We start from the raw sequence: 7,393 nt of genomic DNA, 5'->3' as shown, positions 1-7,393 counted from the left end.
CGGAGAATTAGAGGGAAAAACACACACAACACGAGTTGGGGGTGGGGTAGAGTGCGCGCGCGCGGAGCTGGGAGAAGGGCCAAGGGGACCCACTGGCAGACAGACGGGCGGACGGACAGACGCTCAGGTGGAGACCCCGAGAGAGACCCGGGGCAGGAAGGGCAGCCGCTGCGAGGGCGCCGTGGGGGCTCAGGGGGAGCCGTTGGAACCCCGCCCCAGGGTGGTGAGCCTTCGGGGTGCGCGCACCGAAGGGGCTTGGCCGCTGAGCCGCAGGAAGGCGTCGGCGCGCGTTCCGGCCCTGACGCCGCGCGGGCTGGGACTCGCCTGTGACCCCGAAGCGTCAGCGGTCGGCGGGCTCAGCGCAGTCAGTTGCCCCTTCGGTTTCGTAAGGGGCGGCCGCCCGGAGGGCCCCAGCTTCCCGCCCCCCCCCCCCGCCCCCGCGGCGGCAGAGGCCCCGCCTCTCCTAGTCGGTCCCACCCAGGCGGGGAGGCGCGGAGGCCTCGGCCCCGTCGCTGCGCCGGAGCCCACTGCCGCCGGTTCCTCTGGGCGCGTGAACGCAGCCCCCCACCTGGGGGAAACTGAGACCTGCGGCGCCGGGACCGCGCGCGACAGCGAGTGGCCGAGACCCAGATGGGCCAAGGCGCTCCGCGTGGGGTGCAGCGGGGCAGAGGGGTAATGGGGGCGGGGGGCCGGGACCCGCGGCCCGGGGGCTGCTTGGACCACGGCGTCCCCACGCGAGCGTCAGCCCTGTGGCCGCACAGAAGGGGCTGCTGAGGGGCCCCCACCCCCCACCGAGCGGCCTGGGCGCGGAGCCCCGTGCGCAGTCGTCAGGGCGCTGACGGGAGGCAGCTGTGACTGTTTAACTGGGAGCTGGTTGCTTGGCAACGCGAGGCGGCTCATTACCGCGGCCACAGTGATTAACCAAAAAAGAAAAAAAGGGGGAAAGAAAAAAGTAAGGAAGAAAAAAATAGGGAAAAGGGCGGGAATATGAAAGTAAAATGGGGTATTTAATTAGCTAATTGATAATCAACTTATTTTTAATTATTCACTTAATTTAAAAAGTGTAACTACAACACTGCCCTCATCGAGCGCGTTGATGCGCCGGCAGGATTTCAAAGCCGCCGCCGCCTGCTCCAGCGCCTGCACCTTTCTCTCCCTCCGCGCGCGGCCCCCAGGAGAGGGCGACGCGGAAACACTCTTGTCCCTGAACAGCAGCGCCAGCCCAGGAGGGCCCTGGGTGTCCCCCTTCCGACCCATGCCCAGGCCCCCCTTAGGTGCTGAGGTGTCAGGGACAGGCCGAGTCCCAGCCTCGGTTGGCCTGGTGCTCCTGGGCCAGGGGCAGACGGGAACCCTTCCGCCCTGAGGCCCCGCTGAGAGTGGATGGCGCTGGGGTAATGACCACAGGGGACATCTGCCAGGCTGAGGCTGGGCCCTGCAGGTCCCGGGACTTTGCATTCATCATGTCCGGCCGGCTCTCAGGAATCTGAGAGGACGAGCAACTGGAGGTGAGGTGTGGTCTGAGGGATCGCTCGCTGTTGGCCCCCAGGTGGGGCCAGGAGGCCTCCGGAGGCAGGGTGGGAGCTGGGAGGGTCAGGGTCTACCCAGAGGTCCGGCTGACAGCGTCCGTGGTGTGCCCAGCGTCCCCTTAGGTGTGCGGCTGCTGGGACGGCTGCGGAGGCCCTCCCCCAGCATTGCCCTGGGCAGAGAGAGCTGACCCCCAGAGCTGTGCCCCTTCCTGAGGGCGCCCACTCAACCACCGCTTTACTGCAGGCACAGAGGCCAGCCCTGGGCCTCCGTTTGGGACAGTAGAAGCTGCAGAAGACCCAGCTCTGGATCCCTAGCGGGGCTGGGGCTTCTGTCAGACTCTCTGCACCACCACCCCATTCTTCCGGCAGGGAGCCTCCACACTCCTGGCTGCCTGGGACCTGTTCCTGGGGATGCAGTGGTCCAGGAGGAGGGGCCGACAGGCAGGGCTCGCTGAGGGTGGAAAGGACGGGTCAAGGAGGAGCCTAGTGCTGGGTCTCTGGCACTAGGACCCTGGAGAGGGGGCTCCCTCCTCACTCTGGACACAGACCCACACTGTCCATCTTTTCTGTGGCCTTGGTCCATGGCCAAGAAGGTCCAAGGCCTTCTGTGGGCCTGACCCTCCTCGGCCCAGCAGCAGCTGGGACCCAGGACCAGTCCCTGAGACCAGCAACCACTGCAGGCAGAGGCCAGGCCTGGGCAGGGGGAGGGCCCGGCCAACCCCCGCTCTGCTTCCTCCACCTCCACGGGCTCCCTCAAGAGTGGAGGGGCCCCGGAGGCTGTCAGGAAGCCCTGCAGGGTCCCCAGAGCAGTTGGGCAGCTTCCTGGGGAGCAAGGCTTGACCTAGAAAATGGGGGAGGGCGGGACAGGAATCCTGGGGGCTGTTTCTGAGCTTGGGGCAAGATGCCCTCCACCGTGACTGAGGGGCTCTCAGCTCCACCCTCCTCTCTGGCACGTCCCCGGGAGCCTGGGGGAGCTTTGCAGCCTGCATGTGGCCGGTTTGGGGTTCCCTGCAGGTCAGAAGCCGGTGGCCCAGGCCCCCAACCCCCTCTGCCCTGTGTGCCTTGCGTCTGAGGCTCTGGCGGTCAGCAGGGCCGATCTTGGCCAGCTCTGCAGAGGCTGTCCCACGCGGTGGCAGGAGCGGGGCCCTTTGTTTTCTTGGGTCACCTCCCCTTCTCTGCAGGGGGCATAATCAGGTCCCCGCCAGTCACCAGTCGTCCGCATGTCCTTGTCCTCGGCCCGAGCCGCAGCCGGGGAAAAGCTGGGGGACCTTCCACCCTGAGGGCCAGCACGTCTAAGCTGGCTTTCCTGCTGGCTTCTAGGTGCCTCCTCCGAAAGCTGAGGGGGGCTGAGCGGGGGGCCCTCGGGGTCTCAGTAGCATGGGGAGGCCCCGGGTCCCAGTCTCCTGGGGCAACAGCAAGCATTTAGGGGATAATGCATGACTCTCAAAAACATTGCAGCCCTGCCCCCCAGCACCTCAGGGTGGCCGAGTTTGGAGCCGGGCCATCAAAGAGCTGACTAGGGTAGAACAGGGTCGAAGGGCCAGCCCGCTCCAGTGGGATGCTCGTCCTCCAGCGGAAAGGTCGGGACGCTGACACACACGGGGACCACCACGTGGGGACAGGAGGAGACAGACAGCCGTCTGCACACCGGGGACCAGCCTCCCAAGAAGCCAGCTGCCGTCACCTTGGGCTGGGACTTCCGGCCTCCAGAGCTGAGGGTCAGTCAGTGTCTGTTGTCAAGGTCGCCCGCAGTCTGGGGTGCTGGTCACAGCAGCCCCCATGGGCTGTGCACCTCCTGTTACAGCGGCCACATGGGCCTGACACAGGGGGGTCCCCACTGGTGGGCAGCCCCCCCCCAGTCAGTCTCACCTGGGCACCAGGGTGGCTGTGGGGGTGGGGGCGCTCTGACATCCTCAGGCCTCAGTCACCTCAGTGGGAAGTTGCTCTCCGGGGTCTTCTCCAAGGGAGACTAAGGCTGGGGCCGCCCTCAGCCTTTTCCCGGGGCAAGCAGCCTGGACAGAGGAGAGGCTCCTGGTGCCCGTGTCCTGAAGTCAGGGTGGTCCCCCCACCCAGCTCCCCTGGGGAGGAGGCTGGGGGCTCTGGCCTTTTCTGTCCCCTGGGGTTTTGAGTGCGGCCAGCAGGAGATCAGCCGCCACCTCCGTCCAGGGGAGCCCTCCTGGCAGGCAGGAAGGCAGGCGTGCTGTGTCCAGGAGTGTGGCTCTGGGAGGATGCTCACAACACTTAGCCTCCGATTTCGGAACTGTGGTGACAGAACTGGGCCCGGTTCTCCCTTCCCCGTCCCTCTGCCCCTGCCCCAAGCACATTGGGCAGCAGGGCCCGGTGGTGGGTGGGTTTCCACAGCTTGTTGGCAAGCAACACCTAGTTCCTACCCCACTGTGCAGAGGGCGGTGCAGATGCCGTCCTGACAAACAGCGTCCAGGCAGCGGTGGGGCCCGCACCACGCTGGCGCGGTGGCTCTGACGGGGGTTCCGTGTGCTCCATGCCGGTGGGACAGCCCCTCGTCCAGCAGGTGCAGCCTAGGCTCTGTGCTGGAGGGTGGGGTTGTTCTGCCCGGCACCCCAGGACAGCCCTTCGTGGGGGCATGAGGTCCCTGGGTGGAGGTGCCACTGTACCCTTGTCCTCTGTCTCCCTCCCTGGTAATCCCTTGATCCCTCTGGTTTCAGAGCCACGAGAACCACGAAATTAGTTCTAAAAAATTACCCCTTCATCCTGCCACTAATCCCCTAACTCCGTAATTAAGTCGGTGGTAGCCCAAATTGTCCTAAACATCTTTTGGGGGATTATGTATTTTAATCACCATTATCCGATGAATATTTGACTACACAGTCATCATGTAATCAAGAGTAAACTTAAAATCCAAAACAGGCACTTAATGACACTTCAGACATTGCGAGAGGCTGGGTGACGGGCCAGGCTCTGGCTTTCCTGGCCAGACCCCACGCCGGCCCGTTCGCAAATTGAGACCATGGTTTCAGAGAAAAGTAAAGGAAGCTGGTGCGTCGCCCCCCTTCCTGAGTAACAGGGTGTCTTATTTGAACTGCTGTTTTGGAAACGGTTTCTATAAACCTCATTAGGTTTTGTGTTTCAACAGAGTTTCACGGGAGCCCTTGAGCTGGCTGATGAGACCAGGGCTCTCAAGCCCTCTGGCTGGTGCAGGAGGCTGCGATCGGCCCTGACAGGGCCTCGGCGGCTGCCTCAGCACCCGGCTCTGTGGCCGGACAGGCTCGCTCTGGGGTGAGAACAGCACAGCAGTGGCTAAGGGCCGGGGTCTGGGCCCAGCCTTGCTGCTTGCCAGCTGTGTGACCCAAGGCACATTGCTCGGCCTCTCTGAGCGGGGTGGAGATGCTCTGAGGACGTGGTAGCATTGCCCTGACGTGCTTAGGCAGTGCCTGGCCGAGGTTGGCGCCTCTGCTGCTAGTAAAGAGCTTACGGGGGCCCCAGAGTCCAGAGGCCATTCCGTACAACTTCCAGGGGCGTCCCGGGCACCTCCCCTGTCAGTCTGCCTTCCTCAGGGTCACAGAGTCCCATGGGAACTGGGAGGTTCCCAGGTCACTGAGTCCAGCCTTCTCTCTTTAAAACGGGGAACTGAGGCCCCAGGAGGGGTGGGGAAACCCCTATCCATCTGTAGGTGCCGAGTCTGTCCCCCGCCCCCAGAGCCGTCGTGTGCATGATGCTGGGGGCTGGGCTAAGGGGGTGCCACCCTGCGCACCCCTGCTCCGGGCTGCCGTCTGCCAGGCGCCAGGACAGGAGAGCCTGAGGCAGCTCCCTGAGAACAAACCACCTCCATTTCTCACACTTGTGAACTCAGCTACCTCCCTGCGGTACAGGAAATCCGGGGAGTGCGAATGTGCAACAATAACGCAGAAAAAAAATACCCTGGACGGTCCAAGTCGCAGGTCTGCCCTGGTTTCCTGGTCACTCCTAACAGATCACGCGCTGGGGGCCCTTCACACACTGTGCCCCCTGCTGCAGGCACCTCAGGCCACTCCCACTGCCCCAGTGCTGCTCCTCCTCTCCTCGCCTGCCCAGCAACTCCCACTCGCCCCCTCAGGCCCCACTCCAGAGCCCCCTCCTCCGGGAAGCCCTTCTTGATCCCGGCAGGTGGCACCGCGGACCTGTGGTCAGCCCTGCCTCTGGGGCAGTGTGTCAGCCGTGTGAGTTCCACACCAGACCAGCACTCCACAGTGGGGCCCCAGCACCCCCATGTTCCGGATGAGGACCCTGAGCTGCAGGAGGGGTGCTGACTTGTGTAGGCCAGACCGCGGTGGGAGCCTTCCCTGGTACCCCGAGTTCTGTGACAGGCGCCCCAGGAGCCTGCTGCTCAAGACGACGTCATCGGATCCTTCCGCGGGCCTGGGCCCCACGTTCGCCACGGACACGCCCCAGGGTGCCGCCTGCTGCCCGGCCACCGCCCCTGGGCACTTGCCACACCAGACGTGGGGGGCCCCCCGGAGGCCCTGACCCCCCCACCCCCGCCCCGGCTTTTGGGCGCATCAGTGTCTGACAAGTGGCTGCCGAGACCCACTCGAGTCCCCTGTATGGACGTCTGCGGAAACCGTTGGAGACGAAGTTCCTGCGCAGACATTAGAGCCCCTGTTCAGAGCGGAACATCTGTCATTTAGCGCTATGACGCCACAGGGACGGCACGTTACAACGATCTCGTTGCACTTAATTTATTTTCTCCGAATACTGCAGAGGCCAGGGCTGGTTTCTAGGTGTTGCTGCGGTTAGATTGGGGGCCCTCCCCAACATGAGGCCCCGCTGAGCCTCTGAGGGGACCCTCTCGGGCTCACCTGCGAGCTCAGTGAGTGGGCAGGGGTGGCCCTCCCAGTGCAGGGACAGGACTGTCCTCCCAGAGCCCCCACACTGGTCTTCTGGGGTCCGTGTGTCCCCCTCAGGGACACAGAGGCTACAGAGACAGTGCTCGCCCAGGGGGAGGGGGAGCCCCACCCTTTGGGAAGCCTCTCCGGATCTCACGTCCCAGGCCCCCTGAGAGGCTGGCAGAGGAGGAGGCAGAGACAGAGAGGCTCGGACACTGGTCAGGGGACACCCAGTGGGGCAGTGGCTGAGCAGGGATGTGAAGGCAGATGCCTGTGACCCTGCAGCTGCACCTTTGCCCACTCCGCCTTTCCCAGGGGGCTGACCAGGTGGCAGCCAGACAAGGCTGTAGTGTGGGACCATCCCTGAGCCAGGCGGTTGGCTGAGCAAGGCCCCACCCTTGTCCATCTGGCCTCTGGCATGGGTAGTTTTGCTCATCAGAAATAACTAGGCCCTGCCCTGGCTGGTGTAGCTCAGATTGAGTGTGGGGCTGCAAATGAAAGGGCCACTGGTTCTATTCCCAGTCATGCACATGCTGGGTTTTGGGCAAGGTCCCCAGTAGGGGGCGTGCAAGAGGCAACCACACATTGATGTTTTATTCCCTCTTTCTCCTTCCTTTCCCATCTCTCCTTCCTCTCTCCTTCCCTTCTCCTCTCTCAAAAATAAATAAATAAAATCTTAAAAAATAAAAAGAAAAGAAACTAGGCCCTGCCTTCCCAGTCACCTGAGAGCCGCTAGCCATAGGTGGGACCCTTTGTGTGGGGACAGGTGTGGCAGAGAGAGAGAGGTAGGGGGAGAAGTCAACCTTCCCCCACTCATCCTGTCCTGCATAAGCCTCCCAGGGGCACCCGGCTGTGCCTCGACGCCCCCACAACCCCTCTGCGTGCCCTGCCTGGGCACCTTGGCACTCTGAGCCCCTCCCAGGCATGCAGGGGCCAGGCTGCTGGCCTCTCCCAGCTGGCGCCCAGGATGTGCCTGCTGCGTCAGTCTGGAAGGTCATCGGTGGGGTGGGAGGTCTCTAAGCCCAT

General features: G+C 63.7%; 1 long non-coding RNA gene across 1 annotated transcript; it reads left to right on the top strand.

Moving 5' to 3' along the window:
- Positions 1 to 427: 427 nt before the first annotated feature.
- LOC123478362 (uncharacterized) lies at positions 428 to 7,036 on the top strand. Its single transcript, XR_008427152.1, has 3 exons — positions 428 to 952; positions 1,063 to 3,244; positions 4,639 to 7,036. It is a non-coding gene; the product is annotated as an uncharacterized lncRNA (long non-coding RNA).
- The last annotated feature ends 357 nt before the right edge of the window (positions 7,037 to 7,393 follow it).

This window comes from Desmodus rotundus, chromosome 6, assembly GCF_022682495.2.
Source record: "Desmodus rotundus isolate HL8 chromosome 6, HLdesRot8A.1, whole genome shotgun sequence".
Lineage (NCBI taxonomy): Eukaryota > Metazoa > Chordata > Mammalia > Chiroptera > Phyllostomidae > Desmodus > Desmodus rotundus.
Note: the sequence above shows the minus strand (reverse complement) of the source record. Positions and strands in the feature narration are given on the sequence as shown.